This window comes from Capra hircus, unplaced genomic scaffold, assembly GCF_001704415.2.
Source record: "Capra hircus breed San Clemente unplaced genomic scaffold, ASM170441v1, whole genome shotgun sequence".
In the NCBI taxonomy this organism is placed as follows: Eukaryota; Metazoa; Chordata; class Mammalia; order Artiodactyla; family Bovidae; genus Capra; species Capra hircus.
In genome coordinates this window covers 3,877-12,985 of record NW_017212550.1, presented here as the reverse complement: position 1 = coordinate 12,985, position 9,109 = coordinate 3,877, and the positions used below count along the sequence as shown (strand labels likewise).

Below are 9,109 nucleotides of genomic sequence, written 5' to 3'. Positions count from 1 at the left end.
ATGGATTGATTGAGAGTGCCAGCTGATATTTGAATGACTTTTTCTTACCTTTTTCTAAAATGAGGAAAATTCCTACCTCTTTGTAGGGGAATATAGTTAAATGCAATTCTAATTTTTCAAAATATCTGGTGTCAACTACCTTATGACAAACTCAAATTATTAAGAATTTTAATGGAAAAAGAATTTTATATAGAAATAAACTGAAGATTCACGGGAAGAGCTTAGCCAAATGCTTGGGGACATATGTCACTAATAATGATAGGAAAAAAGAGTGAGGAGAGGAGGGAAGGAAAGGAGTGTGGGAAGAAGGAAAAGAAAGGGAACTAGAAGGAAAGGAGTAATGAGTTTATGAATAAATATTTTCAAATATATCCCTGTCTTCATTATGACATTTATGTGATGTTCTTTAATTCTCTCTACTATTTTCATAGAAGATCCAACTCACCCTTTCAATATTTTATTGCATCCCTAGCAATTACTAGTTACTAGCAATTGCTAGTAACATCAGTCATGAATATTTCTTTACTCAATAAATAGTTATTGAACACCTACTATATGTTGGGTACTGAGCTGATTACTGAGAATATTTCAATAAACAGAAGGAATGAAAAGATATGTTTCAGGAAAAGTGAAGTGAGGATAAAGGAAGTGAGCTCAAAAGCCATGAAGAGAAGGAAATGAGTGAAAAGGTGACTGGAGGGATATGCCGGCCTTTGGAATGTGGTGCCCTCTCATTGCACTTCCCAAGACTGAGTACAAGTATCTATTCCCCATCTCTAACTCATGAATCAAAGCAATTTCCAAAGCATGATAAACAAAGCAATTAACATTTAGGTACATGTCCTATGCAGCAGGATAGATTTCTCAGTCTGTTTGATGATCAAAGAACATTATGTTAGTGATGTCACTCAGATCAAGGACCGGAATGGCAAAGAGTCAGACACCACTGAGCATGCACAAACTGACTTTTTACTATAGGATGATTTCCAGCACACTATTAACTGAAAGCCAAAAGGGAAGTTGGAAAAAATTCAAATAAATCCAACTTGCCTGTCAAATTGTGTCCATACGCATCTGCATGTATGTGTAAACATGTATGTAATTGCATACAATTATATGCAAATATATAGATAATTGAAATAAACAGACTGGCATGCTAGCTTTAATGATCAGATTCGGTTTTCTCAGAGGAAGGTGGGAACTAGGCTGGAATGAAGATGATACAGCTGTGGGCTTTTAGTTTTGTTCTGTCTGGGTCTTTTATGATGAGATGGTTCTGTGTGTTGTGTAGAGAATATAAAAAACCATGAAAACACCATATAGAGGTAAAACTTTCAGACAAATTGAAACTAAATTAATATTCACTTACTTTTTGTTTCTAAAACAGCTTCTTCCTGACAAATATGCATGTTTGAGACTAGTAACAGAAAACATTTGGGGTTTTTCTTAGAAAAAGTAATTTATTTATGCTAAGTGGAACAATTATAAAATTTCAGAGTCTGGACTTGCCATGAGTCCACATGAAAGAAACCTTTGGAACAAGGAGAACTATTTGTATTTTCCTCACTTGTAGGTTGAGACTAACACACTGGAACCAACATTTTATTGACACGAGAAAGAACCATGAAAAATTGCCAATGCTTCTCACTTTTTTTCTAGGATTCTTAGTAGCCCCATAATTCTTCTCAGCTACATCAACTAATGAGGCACTTCTTCCTTGTCCTTTTCTTTTCTTTATGCATCTTCTCCCCTTTTCCTTCCCTTCATTTTCCTCGTCTCTCACTGCTCTCTGACTCTTCTTCGACTCTAGATTTGCTCTTGTGACCGCTCCCTCCGCTATGTCCCCCCTTCTTCCCACAAGAGAGATTCTGCACAGGTGCAGCCCCGTCTGTCCCAGTGTGCCTCTCTCAGGGCGCAGTAGTACACAGCGGCGTCTCTCAGGGTGACCTGGGGCAGGACCAGGGTGCTGGACTTTCTGTCTGAAGCTATGGTCAGAGAGGCCATGCTGCCGTTCACTGTCTCGAAAGCCATGAATGACATACTGTGGACTCTGATTGGGATTTTGCCAATACCAATGTATATAGTCATTTCCACTGATGGTAGAGTGGTTACAAGGCAAGTTTACATCCTCTCCTTCAGCACAATCCATGGAGTTTGGCTGGGTGGTCTTAGCATCAATCACAGTCCCTATGGGTTAAGAAATTAAATTAGCTCCAAAGCACATTTCAGTGTAATTCTATGGATTAAAGGCAGAATCCTCCTATAACTGTCTGGCCCTGGTACCTGCTCCAGTGCTTCTATTTATGTCCTGCAAAAATATTATTGGTGTTCATTATTGGATTGCAAGGAGATCAAACCAGTCAATCCTAAAGGAAATCAAATGTGAATGTCATTGGAAGGACTGGTGCTGAGACTGAAGCTCCAATACTTTGTCCACTTGCTGAGAAGAGCTGACTCATTGGAAAATACCCTAATTCTGGGAAAGATTGAAGGCAAAAGGAGAAGGGGGCATCAGAGGATGAGATGGTTACACAGCATCACCGTCTCAATGGACATGAATTTGAGCATACTCCAGGAGATAGTAAAGAACAGAGGAGCCTGGCATACTGGCATCCATTTGGTCATAAAAAGTTGGATACAACTTAGTAACTGGACAACAACAAAATTATAGAGACCAAAGATACATGGCAAGAATCAGATTCCATAGGCTTTGTTCCCTGGGTCCTTGCCTTAATCAGCCCAGAGAATTCGTACAACCTGCTTACTGCTAAGGACTCTTCTGGTATCGTGGCTGTGATTTAAACTGTAATGTAGAAGATGGGCCTCTTTAGCAAACGCGCAGATCAGTTCTCGGTTCCATCACGATAATGCGGAGTACAGCACAGGGAGAGGAGCAGAGGGCAAGTGACTCTCTGTGCCCCTTTGGCCTCAGAGTCATCCCTTGCAGACACGGAACACTTACCCAAGGTCAGAAACACCGCTACTCCAGTCACCAGCCTCATACTTCACAGACAAGCTAGACCATGGGCCCAGAGCTCAGGCTTGTGTCTGATCCTTGGCTTGAGGAGGTTCCAGAGAACAGAGGCAACAGCTGTCAGTAAAAACTTACAACCAGCGCAGATACTGCTGTGTTGTTGCCGGGACCTTCTCAGCCAATGATCAAGCAGTTCCTTATCTATGTCTTCTTCCCCGGTTTTAGTCATGTCCCCCAAAGATGGTGAAACATCCCCAGCTCACAGTGAAATCATCTATGAGGTTTAATGTCTGGCTCAGGAAAAGGAACACCAATCACAATGCTGTGTCTATGAACAACCATCGCTCTTTCATTTGTTTCTTAAGAAACTGGCTGATGCTCCATGAAACTTGTGGAATGCATGTTTTAATCCCAGAAAAATGTACTGAGCTCTGTGTTGTAAAATGATGAAAAGTTCCATCCACATTCCAGAAGATTAATGAGAGATTTAAAAGTAGGCAGTGATGTACTCTGGGAGACAAGAAAAATTAATAACTTTGAGACTAATAGCTACACATCCTAGAACTTGCAGCAGCTCTTGTAAGGGTTCTTGGAATCATGCATCTATTGCCACCTAGGTAGACATTTTCCAGCATTTTATCTTAATAAATGAACTGATTGACATAGATGGTGTTCACCTCCTCCTTGAACAGTGGTCCTTAATCCTCATGTTCCCTATGCCGATGCTTGTGGAAGTTGTGCAGCAAGGATGCTAAGGCAGAGGAATCGACAGAAATGAAGGCAACCAAAGTGGAGGTGGGTGGAGGTGCGTGTGAATGGTAGAAAAAGTTGGAGGAGGGAAAAAAGGGTATCAGGAATAGAAAGGGGAAGGGATAATCAGAGCAGGGAAATGGGAGAGCGTGTTAGGAAGGTACTTGGAAAGGGCTTAAGCTATTGGGCTAACCTGAATCCTTGACCACACACATTCAACAAGGGATAATAAGGCACAAGTTGTCTGAAGAAGATGAAAGTATGTCATTTTCCCTTTTGGGGGGCACATCAATGGAAAATAAATTTCCGTTCCCTTCGCCCAGAAAGAAACACTGTTTTCGGATGAATCTGCCCCCTCTTGTGACTGAAGGGAAGAACTGCAGATCTAAATCCAGACCAAAAGTCAGCAAGGAACTTTCTGAAAAGTCCCTCAAGTTTGCAGGTAAATGGGCTTCCCAGGTGGCGCGAGTGGTAAAGAACTCACCTGCCAATGCAGGAAACTTAAGAGACCCAGGTTCAATCCCTGGATCAGGAAGATCCCCTGGAGAAGAGCCCATGGCAACCCAATATTCTGCCTGGAAAATTCATTGGAAAGAGGAGCCTGGTGGGCTACACTCCATGACTCACAGATTCAGACGCGACTGAAGCATCTTAGCACACAGCACACACATCTTACTTGTAATACGTCTGTACTCATCTGTGTTTTCTTGATCCTAAACACTCCATAGCCGTGTTTTAATTATCTTTGACTGTTTTACTGCAGTCAGATGATTCTCATTGCTTGATCTCTTTAAGTTTTCATTTGTCTCTAACCTTCCTATATTTAAATTTTACTTCAAAGGCCATGTAATTCAATGTTTATAAAAGAGAATGGTACACAGTAGACACTCAAGAATTACTTGTATCCCGAATAAGCTGATAAATCATTATTCATGATTTAATGAAAAAATTATGTTGAACAATTGTTTAAGTTATTCTGAAAACAATCTTCCAATTTTATGGAATGCATGCCAAAGAAAAGGCTCAAATAGTATAAACAGAGGGTTATTATTGTGAACAAAATGAACAATAAATTGTGAACAAAATGGACAATAAACAATGAATCCAAGTCTAGGATTGAGGAAAATTCTACTGAAGACATGGGAGTAAATGTTATGGTAATCATGCTTTGTTCATTTAACAAACATTCATAAATACTCAACGGAAGTCTTATTGTTGTTCAGTCACTCAGTCGTGTCTGACTCTATGTGACCCCATGGACTGCCAGCACACCAGACTTCCCTGTCCTTCACTATCTCAAGAACTGCTCAAACCCATGTCCACTGTGTGGATGATGCCATCCAGTCATCTCGTCCTCTGTCACCCCCTTCTCCTGCTCTCAATCTTTCCCCCAGCATCACAGTCTTTTCAATGAGTCACTTCTTCACATCAGGGGGTCAAAGTTTTGGAGCTTCAGCTTCAGCATCAGTCTTTTTGATAAATATTCAGGGTTGATTTCCTTTAGAATTGACTGGTTTGATATCTTTGTTGTCAAAGAAACTCTCAAAGGTCTTCTGCAGCACCACAATTAGAAAGCCTCAATTCTTGGCACTCACCTTCTTTAGTGTCCACCTCTCACATCCATACATGACTACTGACTCTACATGGCTTTGACTCTATGGACCTTTGTTGGCAAAGTGATGTCTCTGCTTTTTAATATGCTGTTTAGGTTTGCCTTAGCCTTCCTTCCAAGAAGCAAGTGTCTTTTAATATCATGGCTGCAGTCATCTTCTGCAGTGATTTTGGAGCCCAAGAAAATAAAATCTGTGACTGCTTACACTTTTCCCCCATCTATTTGCCATGAAGGGATGGGATCAGATCTTAGTTTTTTGAATGTTGAGTTTTAAGTCAATTTGTCACTGTCCTCCTTCACCCTCATCAAGAGGCTCTTTAGTTACTCTTCTCTTTCTGCCATTAGACTGGTATCATCTGCATATTTGAAGTTGGTGATATTTCTCCTGGCAATCTTGATTCCAGCTTGTGATTCATCCAACCCAGCATTTCCCATGATGTGTGATGTACTCTACACACAATGTAAATAAGCAGAGTGACAGTATACAGCCTTGACGTACTCCTTTCCCAATTTTGAACCAGTTTGTTGTTCCATGTCCAGGTCTAGCTGTTGATTCCTGACCTGCGTGCAGGTTTCACATGAGGCAGGTAGGGTGTACTAGTATCCTATCTATTTAAGAATTTTCTGGTTTGTTGTGGTCCACACATTCAAAGATTTTAGTGTAGTCAGTGAAGCAGAGGTAGATGCTTTTCTGGAATTCCCTTACTTTTTCTATGATCCAGTGAATGTTGGCAATTTGATTTCTGGTCCCTCTGCCTTTTCTAAATCCAGCTTATACATGTGGAATTTCTTGGTTCACATACTGCTTAAGCCTACTTGAAGGATTTTGTGCATTACCTTGCTAATCTATGAAAAGAACACAATTGTATGATAGTTTGAACATTCTTTGGTATTGCCTTTCTTTAGTATTGAAACGAAAACTGACCTTTTCTACCCCTGTGACCATTGCTGAGTTTTCAAAATTTGCTGGCAGAATGAGTACATCACTTTAACAGTATCATCATTTAGGATTTTAAAAGGTCAGCTGGAATTCCATCATCTGCACTAGCTTTGTTTCTAATAATGCTTCCTAAGGCCCACCAGACTTCACACTCCAGGATGCCTGGCTCTAGGTGAGTGACCATCATGGTTATCTGGGTCATCGAGACCTTTTTTTTTTTTTTTACAGTTTTTCTGTGTATTCTTGCCACCTCTTCTTAATCTCTTCTGCTTCTGTTAGATTCTTGCCATTTTGGTCCTTTCTTGTGCCCATCTTTGCATGAAATATTCCCTTGGTATCTCTAATTTTCTTGAAGAGGTCTATAGTCTTTCCCATTCTATTGTTCCCTGCTATTTCTTTGCATTGTTCACTTAAGAAAGATTTCTTATCTCTCCTGGCTATTCTCTGGAATTCTGCATTCATTTGGATATATCTTTCCCCTTCTTTGTCTCTTACTTCTTTTCTCAGCTATTTGTAATCCCTTCTTTGAGAAACATTTTGCCTTCTTTCATTTATTTTTCTTTGGAATGGTTTTGGTCACTGCCTTCTGTACAATGTTATAAACCTCCAACCACAGTTCTTCAGGAACTCCGTCTATGAGATCTAATCCCTGAATCTGTTTATCACCTCCACTTTATAATCATAAAGTTCTTGATTTAGATCGTACCTAAATGGTCTAGTGGTTTTTCCTACTTTCTTCAGCTTAAGGCTGAATTTTGCAATAAGGAGGTTAGCCACAGTCAGCTCCAGATTTTCATTGTGTGACTATATAGATTTCCTCCATCTTCAGCTACAAAGGATATAATCAATCTGATTTCTGTATTAACCTTCTGGTGATATCCATGTGTAGGCTGGGCTCTCATGTTGTTGGAAGAGGGTGTTTGCTATGACCAGTGTGTTTTCTTGCTAAAACTCTGTTAGCCTTTGTCCTGCTTCATTTTGTACTCCAAGGCCAAACTTGCCTGTTACTCCAGGTATCTCTTGACTTCCTATATTTGCATTCCAATCCCCTATGATGAAAAAGACATCTTTTCTTGGGTGTAGTTCTAGAAAGCATGTAGATCTTGATAGAACCATTCTTCATAGATCTCTTTAGGTTCCGGTTTAAACTCATATTTTCACTGGCACTGAGACATACATTCCTCCTGTTCTTGGTCAAGTCTTCCTCATATCCAAATCTTCTCCAAGGAGCCCTGTAAATGGTACAATCTGGATGACAATAAAGGTTTGAGACTCTTTTCACAGCTATGAAAGTTGTGTCTCATTTCTTAAAGATAAAAATAATTGGAACAATAAAAACTGTCCCATAGGGTTTTGATATTTAAATTAGATATTGAGTAGGAAATACATCCTACAGTGCCTGACATATAGTAAGCTCAAAAAATAGCAACTCTTTTATTCTACTAAAACCTTCCTTTCCTTCAATGGCCAGGCTTGTGACTTGCTTTTTCCCCCCACATCATTTCAGTAATGGAAGCTTCTAGGACATTTACTTAATCACTTACTTTCCTAGAGATAGTCACTATTTTTCCTTATCCTTTTGGTGTGATAGCCAGCTAGTTACACTGATACACTCAGGGTGCTGAAAGGACACAGATGGATCAGGTGAGGCTTGATTTGGGTTTCCCTAAAAATAGTAACTCTTGCCTGGAAAATCCCATGGATGGAGGAGCCTGGTAGGCTTCAATCCATGGGGTCACTAAGAGTCAGACACAACTGAGCGATTTCACTTTCACTTTTCACTTTCAGGCATTGGAGAAGGAAATGGTAACCCACTCCAGTGTTCTTGCCTGGAGAATCCCAAGGATGGGAGAGCCCGGTGGGCTGCCGTCTATGGGGTCGCACAGAGTCAGACACGACTGATGCGACCTAGCAGCAGCAGCAGCAAAAATAGTAAAATCAAGGACAAATTGCACGTTTACTAGCTACTATTGGATATAATATTTCTGAATTGGATCTCCAAGAATTTGCCATTAACTATTTTCATGTCATATTGGTTTATGAGCTCTTAATATATTCTGCATTTGATTCCCGTTTCAGTAATGTAGATTGCATATATAGCCTTCCAGTCACATTGACTTTCCACTCCCTTAGCAGCAATTTTTAACAAAAAAAGACAATCTAAAAATATACTTTCGTGCTCATAAGAGGCTTCCTTGACAGTTTTGTTTTCTTTATAAACTTTGAGAATGTTTTCCTTTTGTGACTGCCATTGCTTGTGATGAGAACTCAAGCATCATTCCGAATGCTGTTTCCCAGAACACAGCATATTGATTTCTCCTATTAGCAAGATTTTCTTCCGCTAAATTAGACCCTTGGATTTGTCTTCAATGCCTTGCAAACTTCTGCCAAAACCACAGTGGTGAACTTGCAAAATACTTTATTCACCTTTACGAGCTTTCACATAGCATTGCTCCTGAATAAGGAGCTTGCTTTATAGGAAGTCAAGTACAACAGTCAGTGGGGGTTCTTGCTATGATAAAGAGGTTATGGAATGGGTAATAGAAGAGGTCGTTATAAATATCCAATTACAATCATGTGGTCATTTGCAGTAACAAAAGCTATAATAGTTATAAAATTATCTTCATTTTACATGAATATATTTATGTTATATATGTTTACCTGCCTGTGGTAAAAGGAAACATGCCACCATAATTTAATCTTACATCTCAGTGTATCTAAGTAGTTAAGATACAAAATTCAATGAGAGAGTGTGATTCAACTAGATGAGGAAAAAACATCACCTGTAAATGGATAAATGAACTCGGTAGTTTCTTTGAAGGAGAGAACTTGT

General features: G+C 39.7%; 1 pseudogene; it reads right to left on the bottom strand.

Annotated features, from left to right (window-relative positions):
• Nucleotides 1-1,836: 1,836 nt before the first annotated feature.
• LOC108635243 lies at nt 1,837-3,002 on the bottom strand (annotated as a pseudogene).
• Nucleotides 3,003-9,109: the final 6,107 nt, after the last annotated feature.